The 14,068-nt window shown below is 35.4% G+C and overlaps 1 pseudogene across 1 annotated transcript; it reads right to left on the bottom strand.

Moving 5' to 3' along the window:
- Positions 1 to 5,215: 5,215 nt before the first annotated feature.
- AT5G43415 lies at positions 5,216 to 11,017 on the bottom strand (annotated as a pseudogene; the record flags this gene model as incomplete). The annotated part of the gene is made up of 1 exon: positions 5,216 to 11,017.
- Positions 11,018 to 14,068: the final 3,051 nt, after the last annotated feature.

Below are 14,068 nucleotides of genomic sequence, written 5' to 3'. Positions count from 1 at the left end.
CCGATTATAGAATCTTTCAAGTTTCAGATAAATCTCACGTACACATTTTTTTTCTTCTTTTAAATATTGATCATTTCAAATTGTTTTTCTAGTACTGTATACAGTATAAGCTTCACCAAAAACGCAACTTTGAAAATACGTTAGGGTTATATGTTACCATTCTTTTTTTGTCATCCAAAATTTAAGAACTATTAATTGTTTTTCTTTGTTAACTATTAATTGTCACCCATACTATTTAAGAATTTTTTTGTAAAAATATATATTTTATATTATAAAATAACTTAAATGATGAGAGTGGCCGGTTAGTTTTGTTTTATTTATGACAACGTGAGACTGGTTAATCATCCAATTCATCAGAAACAGTATAAAAAAAAACATCCAATTCATCTTAACAACAAAATAAGTAAGTATCCAATTCGATTATATCGTTTCTAGTCTATAGCTAATATGATATATAGGTACGACGAATAAAAGCTTAAAGAGATGAAGATGATTGAAGAGGTTAAAATTAGGATTTTACAATTTTATTTGAGGCATAGACTAATGATTGGAAACGTTTTAAAATAAAAAGTTTAGTAGGACTTTTATAACACGTCCATTTCTAGTCAACATAGATTAATCATTGCTAATTACAAATTCAATAAAAGAAGGGAAAAAATAAAAAGTAAAGGCGCACATGCATTCCACCATACCTTTGTATTCACATAATAGCTTATACTATAATACATTTATACATGCAAACTATATTTTCATATTGATGCTTAGTTAAGTAAATGAGATGGCATTTTTTAAAAGTCAACATTGTTCACCGAATTTTTGAGACGGCTTATTTGGTACACACTCAAAACCATCAAATAGTGATACATCTACTTAAAATTTTAGAGTTGAATGATATCGTAACTCGATCCAAACCTTGATGTAACCAACACAACTCAATCTACTTCAAAGATGATATTCTTGAAATCCAATGTTTGAATACAGTCCATTGTCCATGTAGAAGCCCTTGAGCCTCCGCAACTGACATTTGTTTCGGTAATTTATGTATACGTACCTAGCCGAAGAACCAAGTTTTGATGATATTATGTGTAGTCTATTGCTTTGTATTAGTACAATAACTATATTAGAATTTGAATGTAAATTTTTGAATATGTATACACCAAAACTAAGTAAATATACAACATACACTGCATGTAAAAATTACTAATAATTGAGCTGCAAGATAAATATCATTTTGGTATAACTTTTGTTGATTTCAATTGTCTTTAATAAATTTTTGATATCTTGCTCAATTCATCTTGACAAGAAAAAAGTATACTCTTACACCAACAAACGAAGAGTGTTAAAAAATAAAAAAAAAATAAAAAAACGAATAGTTATGATGTTTTTTATATGAAAATTCAATTTTTATTACAACCAACATAAGAAAAATCATTTTAAATTAACTGCTACATCAATAGTATTTTTATATATCATAAGCGTATTGGAAAATAAAACAAAAATCTAAACATCGGATACTATAACTTTTAAGAAAAATATATATGAAAACTATTTTCTTTTGTTTTCGTAATTACTGCAATGATGCCGATAAGAAAACATTCAAGTAACTTTCATGGTGGGGTATAAAATGGAAGACCATAAAATTGCCTAGTTCCTTTTGGAAAAATCCCGAAGAAAAGTCAAATCTTACACACGATTCCAATTTTCGTTTCCTTTTTGATTTTTCACCATATTTTCTATTACATTCACCACAAAAAGCAAAAGAAAGAATGAAATAGAATATGGACCGACACTGCTTCCGTAGTCTATCGTGTATTCGTGTGTGTATGTTGACGATTGTGTAATTATATTATTCAATAATTAGTATCTTTTTCACATAAGACAATAATAATAAATAAAAAATTGATGGCCTACGCCTACCTTTAAAATGAAATGAAAAGAATAGTTTTAAACTTTTGCTTATATAATAATTTGGCAACGGAATCTTTGTTTCGTTCGTTTCACACTAGTCAAGGTGACAAGGAGAGTCGTAATATATCATTGTTTCTCACTTTCTCTTATTTGTGAACAACTACCAAAACTGTTAAACCTAGCCCCTTTCCTCGGGATCGGCTTAGGCTGGCTAGCAAAGGATTTAAAATTGCATGCAAATTACTTAGGCAACGGGAATATGTTTTTTCCCCCTTAAATAGAGATGAATAAATAAAATTGTGTACCTTCCATACGTATTAAAAACTATAATAGATAAATATTATATAATGATGTATACAAATATTCCATCAAACATTTGTTGGTAAACAAATTATATGTACGTGTTATTATATAGGCATAGCTACATGTGTCTTTTTTGTACTATTGATTACAACTCATGCTCATGCTCATTGCAAATGCTACAATCCAGAGAACTGCACAAATTTCATCAATTACAACTCATGCTCATGCTCATTGCAAATGCTACAATCCACATGGAGAGGACTAAATCTGTTTATCATAAACTTGGTTCATTTCACTATTGTTGCCCTTGTATCACTGGTTTGTTCATGAGTCATGACATATTTATAATTTTATTTGTCTACATTTCAAATAATATAGATAATAGTGTTTCTTTTTTTAATCTGGTAAGAAAATAAAATAAAAGTGTTCGAAGCTACGTGAATTCATTTTGTATAGTTGGTGTGTGATTTCTTTAGCAAAAAAAAATATTGGTGTGTGATTTTTTCACCGCTAATAATTTTTATGACGAAAAATTTGTCAAAGTATTTTCCAATAACGTCATGAAAAGCCATTATATATTACCATACTTTACACATTAATTAATTAGAAGAAGAAGAAAATTCACTTGATAATTCCCTACCATAATATAATATACATGATGATTGCCACATTACAACTTCTGAAATATGAATTAGTAAATATTCTATATTTATTTGAACAAAAAAAAGTATTCTATATTTATAGTAGCATAGTGAATGTACTTCAAGAGTTATTTCAATTCGAGTCTCATTGATAAATCATATGATATGTGTCATATTTAGACAATTTGATATCTTTATTGTTAGAAAACTGTATAATCCTATATGATATGTGTCATATTTAGACAATTTGATCTCTTTATTGTTAGAAATTGCATAATCCTACATGTATTAATATTATGTGCTTATGTTTTTGCTTTATAAGAAATTACAACGTTATCTATTAGGAACCACGCGTAACAAATGGTTGATAAAGTCAAACTAAATCTTCTTTTGACTTTAATCCCAATTGACTTTGACTTGGGACTTATGGTATCATCATTCCACGACTTGCGTTTGGTTTGACGTTTATTTTATACGCAAATGAATGGAATTAGTAGCAACTAGAACGTGATCACTGGTGTGTCACGTGAGTACATCCGATCATATACACACAGTCACATACCACACACGAGAGATATATACTCTTTATTTGAGGATATCTAGTTAAGTAGTTACATTAATCTTATAAAATAAAATTGTAATTAAAGGAAGGTAATCAGTGATTACTGATTAGTGAGATTAAAAAGATTAAAACCCTAAGCCGGTCAACTAGCACATGTGTTATCACGTGCGTAGAAAGTACGATTTGATTACTCATGATTTTTCTTTTGTTTTAAATTTTTATAATAACGCATTGTAAGATTGTTTTTTTTTATTACAAAAAGTATTGCTTTGCATTTTTAATGTATATTTTTACATATTATTTCAATTTATTAAATTGAATAAAATATGTATTGATGTAGTCATCAATAGTATAATCAAAAAAAAAAAAAAATATATTTACTATGTGTAAATTCCAAATGACACTTGAATGAAATTATGAAACATAGGTACGTAATATTTTCCTATCAATTTTAAACAAGAACAAGTTAGATATCTTCAAATCAAAAATCTTGAAATAAAATTTCAATGACGACATTTATCATGCATGTTAGCTCGAATTAATTGCTAATGAACAATGCTAAAGGCTTTTCCTTAGGTTTTTGTAATTCGCAGATCCATCTGAGTTATATGGGCCGAGATATTTTTTCTATTCATAGCCATTAACCAAAAATGTAAGCGTTCAAGAATCTGTATCGAATGTGTAAGGTCCAAAACTTCCTTGTTTAACAAACTCGGTGAATTTTGATTCTTTTTTTTTTTTTTTTTTAATTTCGGTGGAAAAGATTTATCATCTTTTAATCAACGTAATATCATACAAAAAAGGAGATTGGCTATCCATTTATTATAAAAATATCTGTAATTGAGATAAACCTGAAATGGTCATTGAAATCTCATTCAAAAAGAGACCGGTTGTAAATTCCGTATAAGGATTTACAAATGTGAAAAAGTATAGGACGTATTGTTATTTTATTTTGTTCGAGTGTTATAATTAGGGTTACTTAATGGAATATTTACATGGGTGCAAAAAAGAGAGAGGAGAATATAGAAAAAAAGAATCTAAAAAAAAATACTTCCAAAGAGACTACGAAGCAAAACAAAGGTAAAAGAGAAAAAAAAAAGAGCACAAGTAGCCGTAAGTGTACTCAAAACCATAGCTGAAGAATCACTTGAAGTTTGAGGTGTTTTCCAGTAGTAATTCAATTCCAAATTGTTTTGTCATTGACCTAGTGAGCTGATTGATTGAGTGTTGTGTATTTTGATGAGTGATGTCAGTCCGTTCTTTCCAAGTATACTACATAGTGGCTTGGAAAGTAATACAAAGGAGGATGTAGCGTAGTGTGCAACTGATCCTTGGAGGAAGCAGAAACTGCATTTTGAGCGTGTGCAACATGTCAAATTCTACAATATATTGACCATCACTTATAAAATGGCAAATTGCTTGATTTCAAGTAAAGGAGGAAAGACCATTTTTAGTTGCACAAAGCTAGTCTATAGCAAACTAGCAACAATGGATGAAACATGATTTAGCACAGATGTTGATATTGTGTGTCTCGCTTTTAGAAGATTTGGGAGGATATTGTTGAAAACGAATTCTTACATGATTTGGTGAAAAAACACAAATGTAAAATACCCTCAAAGATATTTAAAAGTTTAATAAGATATAAACTATAAAAAATATTAGTTGGTATTCTCTTTATGTAATTATGAAAGTTGTTTGTTTTGCAAAAATAAGTTCGGTACCTTGAAATTTTAATAGAAAGAGGTTCTATAGAGTTTTTTTTTTTTTTTTTTTTTTTCGAAAATCCTGGTTTACATTAACTTTAAACCGGTACAGAATTGATTGCGAGTAAGGCAGCTTTAGCAACTGCATCTGCCTTACAATTGTTTTCTCTCTTGACAAATTGAAAGCTAATAGCAACGAAATTGAGAGAGATAAAAAGGATGTCATGTAGAATCCCTTGGAGCTCCTTTGGATGAAGCTCCCTCAAGATTGCTTCGACAAGCTGCTGCGAGTCAGAAGCTACAACAAGTTTTTTGAATCCGCGATTTGACGCCTGTTGGATAGCCGAGAAAAGAGCGATCGCCTCCGCCATTAAGGGGGAAGAAACCTCCCTTGCCACTGCATGATCCTGGATCTCAGAATGATTTGAATTATCCACAAAGATCCATCCCAATCCCGCTTCAAGTGAGTCCTCTCGCCAAGCTGCATCTGTGAAACACAAGATTGCATCCGATTCAACAACCGGCTCAAAAGGGCTGGGAGGCAGAGTCTGAATTCCCTGAGGTAAAGGCTGAGCCAAGAACCACTCTTTTGCAGCCACGATTGCTTGAGATATGACATCTCGGCTCGATAGGTGTTTCTGTTCAAAGACCTTTTTGTTTCTACAGGTCCAGATTGACCAAATAAGCCAAGGGAACAGAGGAAATGGACCTAAGCCTACCGGTGGTAAGCAGATCAGATGTTTAGCCGCCTCAAAGCCCCTCTGAAGATTGGTAAAGGTGAAGGTCGAAAGGGTATTTTTGAAAGGGGCTTGCTCCCAGATCTGTGCAGCAAAAGGACAAAGGAAGAACAGATGAAGACCTGATTCCTCTGCACTGCAGTATGGGCAAGCAGCTGTAGGGTTGATGCCTCGAGCTTTCAAGTTGGCACCTAAAGGTAAAGCATTCTTCAAAGCTTTCCATAGGAGAAACTTAATTTTCGGGGAGCATTTCTTTTTCCAAATCTCTGAGTTCCAATTGAAAGTCACAGGTTGAGGTGGAGCATCTCTGTGAAGCCTCTGCAAAGCCTCAGCTGCGTAGTAGCCCGTCCTGGTGCTATATTCCCCAGATTTCGTGGGGATCCAGATAAATTTACCTCTAGCACCGAAACGACTCGGTCTGAGCTGAAAGATCTCGGATTGGTAGTGGGGAAGGTAAGTTGTAATCTTTTCTCTATTCCAAGTCTTGGAAATAGGACAGATTAGATCCTTAACAGTCATGAATTGTGTCTCGTGAGTAGGAGGTCCCATTGGGGTGACGGATGCAGAGAGGGAGATCCAAGGTGCATTCCAAATCAGAGTATCAGCTCCAGAACCAATCGATCTTCCTAGTTGGGACTTGATGAGGTCTCTGCCTAAGCAGATGCCCTTCCAGCCATGGGAAGCTGAGTTTCGCGTCGGGCAATCAAGGAAGGAGGAGGTTCTGCAGTATTTACCCAGGAGAGTCTTAGCCAACAGGCAAGATGGATTCTTGAGGATCCGCCAGCTCACCTTAGCAAGTAAGGCATCATTGAAGTTTGAAATATCTTTAAACCCTAGCCCTCCATCTTGTTTTGATTTAGTCATTTTTGACCATGCAATCCAACACATCTTCTTTTGGCCGGCAGAAGAGTCCCACCAGAAACGAGTGAGAGCAGATTGAATTCTTTTGTATAGAGACACTGGGAGCTTAAAGCAGGACATGGTATAGGTTGGCATGGATGCCAAAACAGCCTTTAACATGGTGGTTTTACCAGCTGTGGACAGGAAGCGAGAGGACCAGCTAAGTGATCTCTGTCTAATTCTGTCTACAATTTGATTGAAAAGGTCTCGTTTTCTTCTTCCAAACATTTCAGGAAGTCCCAAATATTTGCCTAATCCACCTGTTTTTTGGATTCCCAGGATTGCTTGTGCTCTGCTTTAGAAGCTTCTGAAGTTTTGGAGGAGAATGTGATAGCAGACTTGGTCTTATTGATCATCTGCCCCGACGCAGCTTCATATTTCTGCAGGATGGTCATCAAGGCTTTGCAGCTTTTAGCATCTGATCTACAGAAAAACATTGTGTCGTCTGCGAATAAGAGGTAATTTATCATGGGGCTGCCTTTTGACACACGGATACCAGGTAGGCTGCCATCTTGTTGAGCTTTAAGACATAGTCCAGAGAGAACTTCACTGCATATGATAAAAAGATAGGGAGATAGAGGATCCCCCTGCCGGATACCTCTTTGTGGAGTCACTGATCCTTGAGCAGCTCCATTTAGTAGGAAGGAGTATGAAACTGTAGTAATACACTGCATAATCCAATTGATCCACTTTGGATGAAATCCCATAGCTTGTAGGACTAGTTGAATAAAATCCCACTCTAGGCGATCATATGCCTTACTCATGTCGGTTTTAACTGCCATACTGCATCTCTGTTTAGCATTTGAGACCTTTAGATAATGAAGAACTTCATGAGTTATCAGAACATTATCATTTATAGCTCTTTTTGGTACAAAAGCTGACTGGTTTTCAGAAATAATATCTTGCAGCACAGGTTGAAGCCTTTTGGCCAGGAGCTTGGAGATTATCTTGTAGAAAACAGTACAGAGAGCTATAGGTCTATAGTCAACCATTCGCTGGGGACTTTGGATCTTGGGGATGAGGCGGACATGTGTTTGATTAATGTTGACTTGCAGGATCCCGGAGGAGAAGAAGGATTGGACTTCAATAACGATACTGGGGCCTACAGTACTCCAGTTTGATTGAAAGAAACTGGCTGAAAAGCCATCAGGACCTGGCGCTTTGTCAGCATGAATGGAGAAACAAGGGCCTTTATCTCATCCTCTGTAGGCATTTTGGTTAAAACAGTGTTGGTATCCGGGGTTATGCAAGGATGGATTGCTTCTTTGATTGTGTTTGCCTTGTCACCAACTTGGGACGAGAAGAGGTTAGAGAAGTATTCAGTGATGACGCTGAGGATGCCTTCTTCTTCAAAAACAGGTACACCTTCCTCATTCTCTATTACTGAGAACTTATTAATGGTTGTTCGTCCTCTCGTAATTGCATGGAAATATCCAGTATTTTTATCCCCTAGAGCAAGCCATAAGTGTCGACTTCTTTGTTTCCAATATTCCTCTTCATCCTGATAAGCCCGGATGAGTTGAATGTTGATATCAGAAATTAGATCCTGATTAGAGTCCTGACTTGACATAGCTTCCTCTAATCTTTGCCTATTTGCTTCAATCACTTTTTGACTGTTTTGATGCTTATTTCTTGTCCAGCTGATGATCTCTGTCCGGCATCTATCCAGCTTCGCCTTAACATCTTCTTCATCATTGAGATTCCAGGCTTCAAGAATGAGATTAGAGATCTCTTCATTAGTTTTCAATCGACGGTCATATCTGAAGACCCCTTTCTTCTTCTTCTTTGTGAGATCAAAGTGCGTGAGAAGGAGACGATGATCTGAGCCCTCAAACCGCAAGTACACACACCGACTGGCAGGGTAAGATTCTGCCCACACTCCATTAGACATGGCTCTATCTACCCGACAATGGACAATATGGTCATGTCTCTTGCCTCTCCATGAAAAGAAGTTACCAGAGTGGCGAAGGTCAAAGAGATCGCACTCTGCCATAAAGGACCGGATGTCTACAAAGATTCCTTCATGTCTCTCTGGACCACCTTGCTTTTCAGAAGAGTCTATGATGTCATTGAAGTCTCCTGTAAGGTACCAGGCACCTTCTCTGCTAGTCCCCAAGGCGGTAAGTTGATTCCAGATTTCCTTTCTTTTTGTTCTATCAGGCTCTCCATAAAGAAAGGTTGCAAAGAAAGATTTTCCTTCTGCCTTTATTTTGGAGTCTATGAAGTTCTGACTAGTTGACAGGATTGTGACTTCTAGGTTTTGCTTCCATAAAAGGGCAAGACCTCCACCCCCTGGGAAATGAGGGGGAACTAAGCAGTGGGAAGGGTAGTTCATCCAGCTGAGAGATTTGAGAGTAGCAGCATCTGGATTTTTGGTCTCCATTAGAAAGAGGAGGTCTGGTGAGATTTTGGAGTGCATCTCACGCAGCCGCTGGCCTGTTGTGGGGTTCCCAAGTCCACAACAGTTCCAGCTCAACACTTTTAAGGAAGCTGAGCTGATGGATTGTGAAAATCCATCTTTGCCTTCGACCTTGCAGGAATCAGGTTAATCCTTGGTGCATCTTGTCCTGGGGGGTTAGAAGGTTCACCACATTGGAGAATTAGTTGTTGTTTGGCTTTAGACTTTCTGCCACGCTCAGTTCCAGGCTGCTTTTGGGTGGTAGATCTCTCTGGTGTATTCTTTCTTTTGGGAGAATTCTGGATCAGGCTTTTGTTGCGTTTACTGGATTTTGCTCCCAAGAGTGGGACAGGGGCTTTGCTTTGAGGTTTAATAATAGGGGGACGACCTCTTTTCTTTTTTGTAGGGATCAAACTAGTTGAAGGGGGATCAAACTTGGGAGGTGCAGCATCTAGAGCTGCTTGGGATCCTGACTCGATCGCCAGAAAGGCATGGGAGGTACTGATAGCTGCCTCCAACATATGTGACGCTGTTTCTGCCATTAATCCTCTCTCTTCTCCTTGGATAACTCTGCGCTTTCTTGCAGCACTCTCAGTTGGATCAGCGCAACTGATGTATTGGAGTGTGACATCTCTAAGATCTCCCATAATCTCTTCATTGGTGGGAATAGGTGGAGGAGGTGGAGGAGTAACTTCAGCAGGGGAGAAAGTTCTTTCTAGGGGTGGTCTCCTAGATTTTGAGGAGTCAGAACCATAGTGTCTAGGTGAAACGCTGGTTTTGGATTTTTCCTGCCATTGATAGTAGCTCTTATTAGAGTTCTCTCTACGAGGGTAACTTCTTCTTGCTGTATCTTTGTTAAAATCTTGGGATCTAGCAGAGTATCTTTTGGTAGGAGTTCTCCGAGAAGCATCAAATCTATCAGAGGTCGAGTGAAAACGTCTAGATCTTGATTCACCACTATGATATCTCCTCTCTAGGGGATCCTGGGCAGGGTTTTGAGGGTTATGTCTTTCCTTCCAGGTATTGATCTCCCTCTCATGAATACTGCTAGCTTCTCTGGAAACTGCAGAATTGGAGGGTCTGATGTTTTTATCTCTAGGTGCAGCAAAATTATCCTTCGGAGTATAGTAGTTTCTAGAAACCTCCTGGGGTGCTGAAAGCGGCTCTGAGGGTTTTGAGTGCGATATGGCCTCGCTTTCTCCTGAAAGGCCTGGGCAGAACCTCTTCTCATGAGTCAATCTTTTGCAGTGTGAGCAGAAACTCTTAAGGTTTTTGTAGTCCAGAATTATGAGGGCTTCACTACCATCAGGGAAATCTACCATAGTATCAAAGACCAAAGGTTGCAGACCATCAATCAAAATCCGGATCTTTGCTGAGGTGTTGGAGATCTCCATGCTCAAAAATTCTCCAATATCTTTTCCAATTGCTTTGAGCATCTCCGGTTGCCAGTAGTGTTTTGGTAGACCTTGGACATCTATCCAAAAAGGGATCTTTGAGGGGAAGGTGTCAGAGATTGTTGGTTCCCATCTTTGCAGGATGATCATCCAATGGTCGTAGTGGTAAGGTCTGTTGTCAAGAACTTTTTGCAGGTCTTCCTCCAAATCAAAGCAGAATTGAAAGCAGTCTCTACCAAGATCTGACCCTATAGCATTGCCTTTTAGATCCTAACGGTTGGTCATGAAAGGGAATAGTGACCAGAGTCTTTGAACCGCCGGATTCGTTAAACGACCCATCAGGGTAAGAGAGTTGGCGGCTATAAGAGCAGAGGTGTCTAACTCTGGTGCTCGGATTCTGCGACGGGTTGGTGGAGAGCAGCCTCTATCAACCTCTTTGCCTTTGAGGTGGTTGGGGATTCGTGTACTCATGGTGCAACAGTAGTAAGGGGTTAAGGGGTTGGGTTGCAGGTTAGGGTTTCCAGTCTTTGGTTAAAGTTTCAAAGGGTTACACAGGTTTACCAAATTTGAAAAGGGTTACAAAGCAAGTTACAGAGAGGGAGTAGAGAGACTACCGGAAGGAAGAAGTGTGGTTACAGAGCAGCTCTTCAGGGAGGATTTGGCCGGTGAAAAGGAAGGAAAGTCACCGGAGAGAGGCGTCGGACCGTTGGTTCGTACCATTATTGGGTAAAAATCGTTAGTTCTTACTGTTTTTAGGATGTAATGGTAGGTAAGATCCGGTTTTTTGAAAATTCTTTTCTTCTAACGGCCTGCATCGAGTGTCGTGCCTGGGAGCTACCAAATTTTTAGTTGCTATGTCTTCTTTTTGTAAACTCTTAGGTTTGGTTCTATAGAGTTAAGAGAAGTTTTTTTTTTACAGTGAAAGAGAATAACAAAAAAAAATTGGGTGCACAAAAAGAGTTCTTAGAATCGCATAAATCCAAATATGACACTAATTGTTATTACGTTTACAAATTATTTTTAATTAGTTTGAACAATTGTGTATTTTGTGTTTTTTCTACAATTATAACTATTATCGTTTCTTTTCAGATTGTAGATGTTTTAAATGGTGAAAAGAAACTGATTTTACAATATAATTAGTGTAAATTAAGCTAGACGGCTTATCGGACCATTGAAAATAAATGTTTTTGGTGGTAGAAATATATAAATGTACAAATTTGATGCTTTACATAAAAGAACTCTTTTAGAACACGTGAAATCTTTTACCATTTAACTTACGTTTTAATAGTTTTTCAATAATGAAAAAAGTGAACGTAGAAATTTCTAAAGTGTTTAGGCGGCAACCACGTATTTAAAGGGTTAGATATGATTTTAATTTCATAAAATCACCAGTCGACCTATGCGGGACCCAAGACGGCTATACATTTGCAAATTCTGTTTGTTATTATATTTGTTTCGGTTCGTGAATGAAGACTGCTATAAGAGTTGCAGTGTATGTTTTGGTGACCCCAATCTCAAGATAGCACTCATACTCACTCTCACACACACACTCATCAAAAGAGATTCTGATTCATATTCACTCTCATCCACATAATGGTTTTATTTTTCATTTCCATACAAATGAATGTTTTAATATGAGTTTTATTATTTTCTTTTGGTTTTGTAGATTCATCTCCCCTTATGATGCATGAGAAACGGCATTCTGTCATTTCATTATATGATCAAAATAATTCTAAAGTACGACTACTAGTATTACCTTTATGTTAGTTCAATAAATATTATTAGATCCTCTGACATTGTAAATATGTTTACACTAGGATTTAACTAAACCGCGAGCAATCGGTTTATTTGGTTCTTATACTAAATATTTGAATAAATTTGATATCCTAAACTTATAAATATAAATTTCTAATGATTAGTGAAGAATCGTAATATATGATTTGGATATTATTGATTATTGATTTCGTGATTGAATATAGTGTTTTTAGGGATGGAATGTGATCATATTTTGATTTCAAAAACAACATAGATTCCTTATTTTCGTTGAACGGTTTAGATTGAAGGGAATTAATTTTATTGAACGGTTTAGATTGAATCGGATCATATAAAGTTTAGGAGATTGTTAAGACCAAATTACCATTAATGATTTTGAATAGCAAAGAACAAAATCCAAAATTGAAATCAAAATTGAGGCCAAATTAGACAAAATTTCAATTTGTACTTCCCTTTTAATAATAAAGGGATATCACCACAATTGTTATTCAGCTCTGCCACCACTCATGTTGATAATCAAACTAACTTTTTATTTTATTTTTTATTACTAACTATTTTGGATCATATTACTGTAAATATAAATAATTCCTTACATATGACATTTTTTATTACGTTTAACAAAATATAAAGAATTATATGTTTCTTTTGTTTGTATGTATTATATGATCTAATAAATAAATACTTAAATTAAATAAAATATGAATATGCAAATTAATACTTATTCCAATATTTTTTCTGGAAAAATAAAATATTTCATATTAAAATTAATTAATATAATCAGTTACATTAATCATTTAATTGGTCAAATCAATCAAAATATTACGTAACCATTCCATTGCATTGGTTTTTGAATATATGAAGCAGTCTCCCAAATTAGTTATAGCATATGATTTCTTAATCTTATTATATAAAGTATTTTTTCACAGTTAGTAACTCACATTATTGTGATACATGTCAGATCTATCGATCTTACATTTTTATACTAAGATGGTATCAAGCAGTAAATAGAGAAAAAGTTTTTGCCATTTTGATGTTTATTAACAAAAATTATTTAATTTAAAACAAAAATTACTAAATTAATTCCAAAATAATGTGTGGATGACTAAACTATTTAAAATTTAAATATCATCAATAAAATTTACATTAATATCGTATACTCACGTATTTAGGTGGGCATTACTGATTTTACTATCATAATCAGAATTTCGAAATCATAATAATTTATCCTCTGTTATAATAAATTTTCAACTAGTAGACGAACACTACTTGGGTTTAACTTGAAACCAAAATTTTTGTAAGAATTGGTATCTTTTAAATTTAAATCTTTGAGATTATTTTGGTTTTGGCATGAAAGTTTTCGATTACAAACAAACACTTATAATCATTGTATTGTAATGAAAAGGAAAGGAACTCAAAGATTTGTTTTCTTATTTCGACCAAACAAAAGGAAAGAAACATGTTGCATATGTACGGACAAGACATCCCGATCCACGACTCGGACGCCGAAGCAGCCAATAAAAGGCAAAAAAACTTTTTGCTAAGGTACGAGTAATATGCCTCTTACACGTTATGGTGTTATAGTGTTTGTTTTTACCTTTAATGATGTGTTTTAGTGTTTCACCTGTTTCCACAACTAAAGTTTAAAAAGTTCAATTTACGAAACACATTTACAAGAAAATAATTATTCTGGTCCAAGGGAAAGAAATATGAAAATCAACCTTTTGATTAGTCAATACACGTGCGCATAAT

This window comes from Arabidopsis thaliana, chromosome 5 (assembly GCF_000001735.4).
Source record: "Arabidopsis thaliana chromosome 5, partial sequence".
Taxonomy (NCBI): Eukaryota; Viridiplantae; Streptophyta; class Magnoliopsida; order Brassicales; family Brassicaceae; genus Arabidopsis; species Arabidopsis thaliana.
Note: the sequence above shows the minus strand (reverse complement) of the source record. Positions and strands in the feature narration are given on the sequence as shown.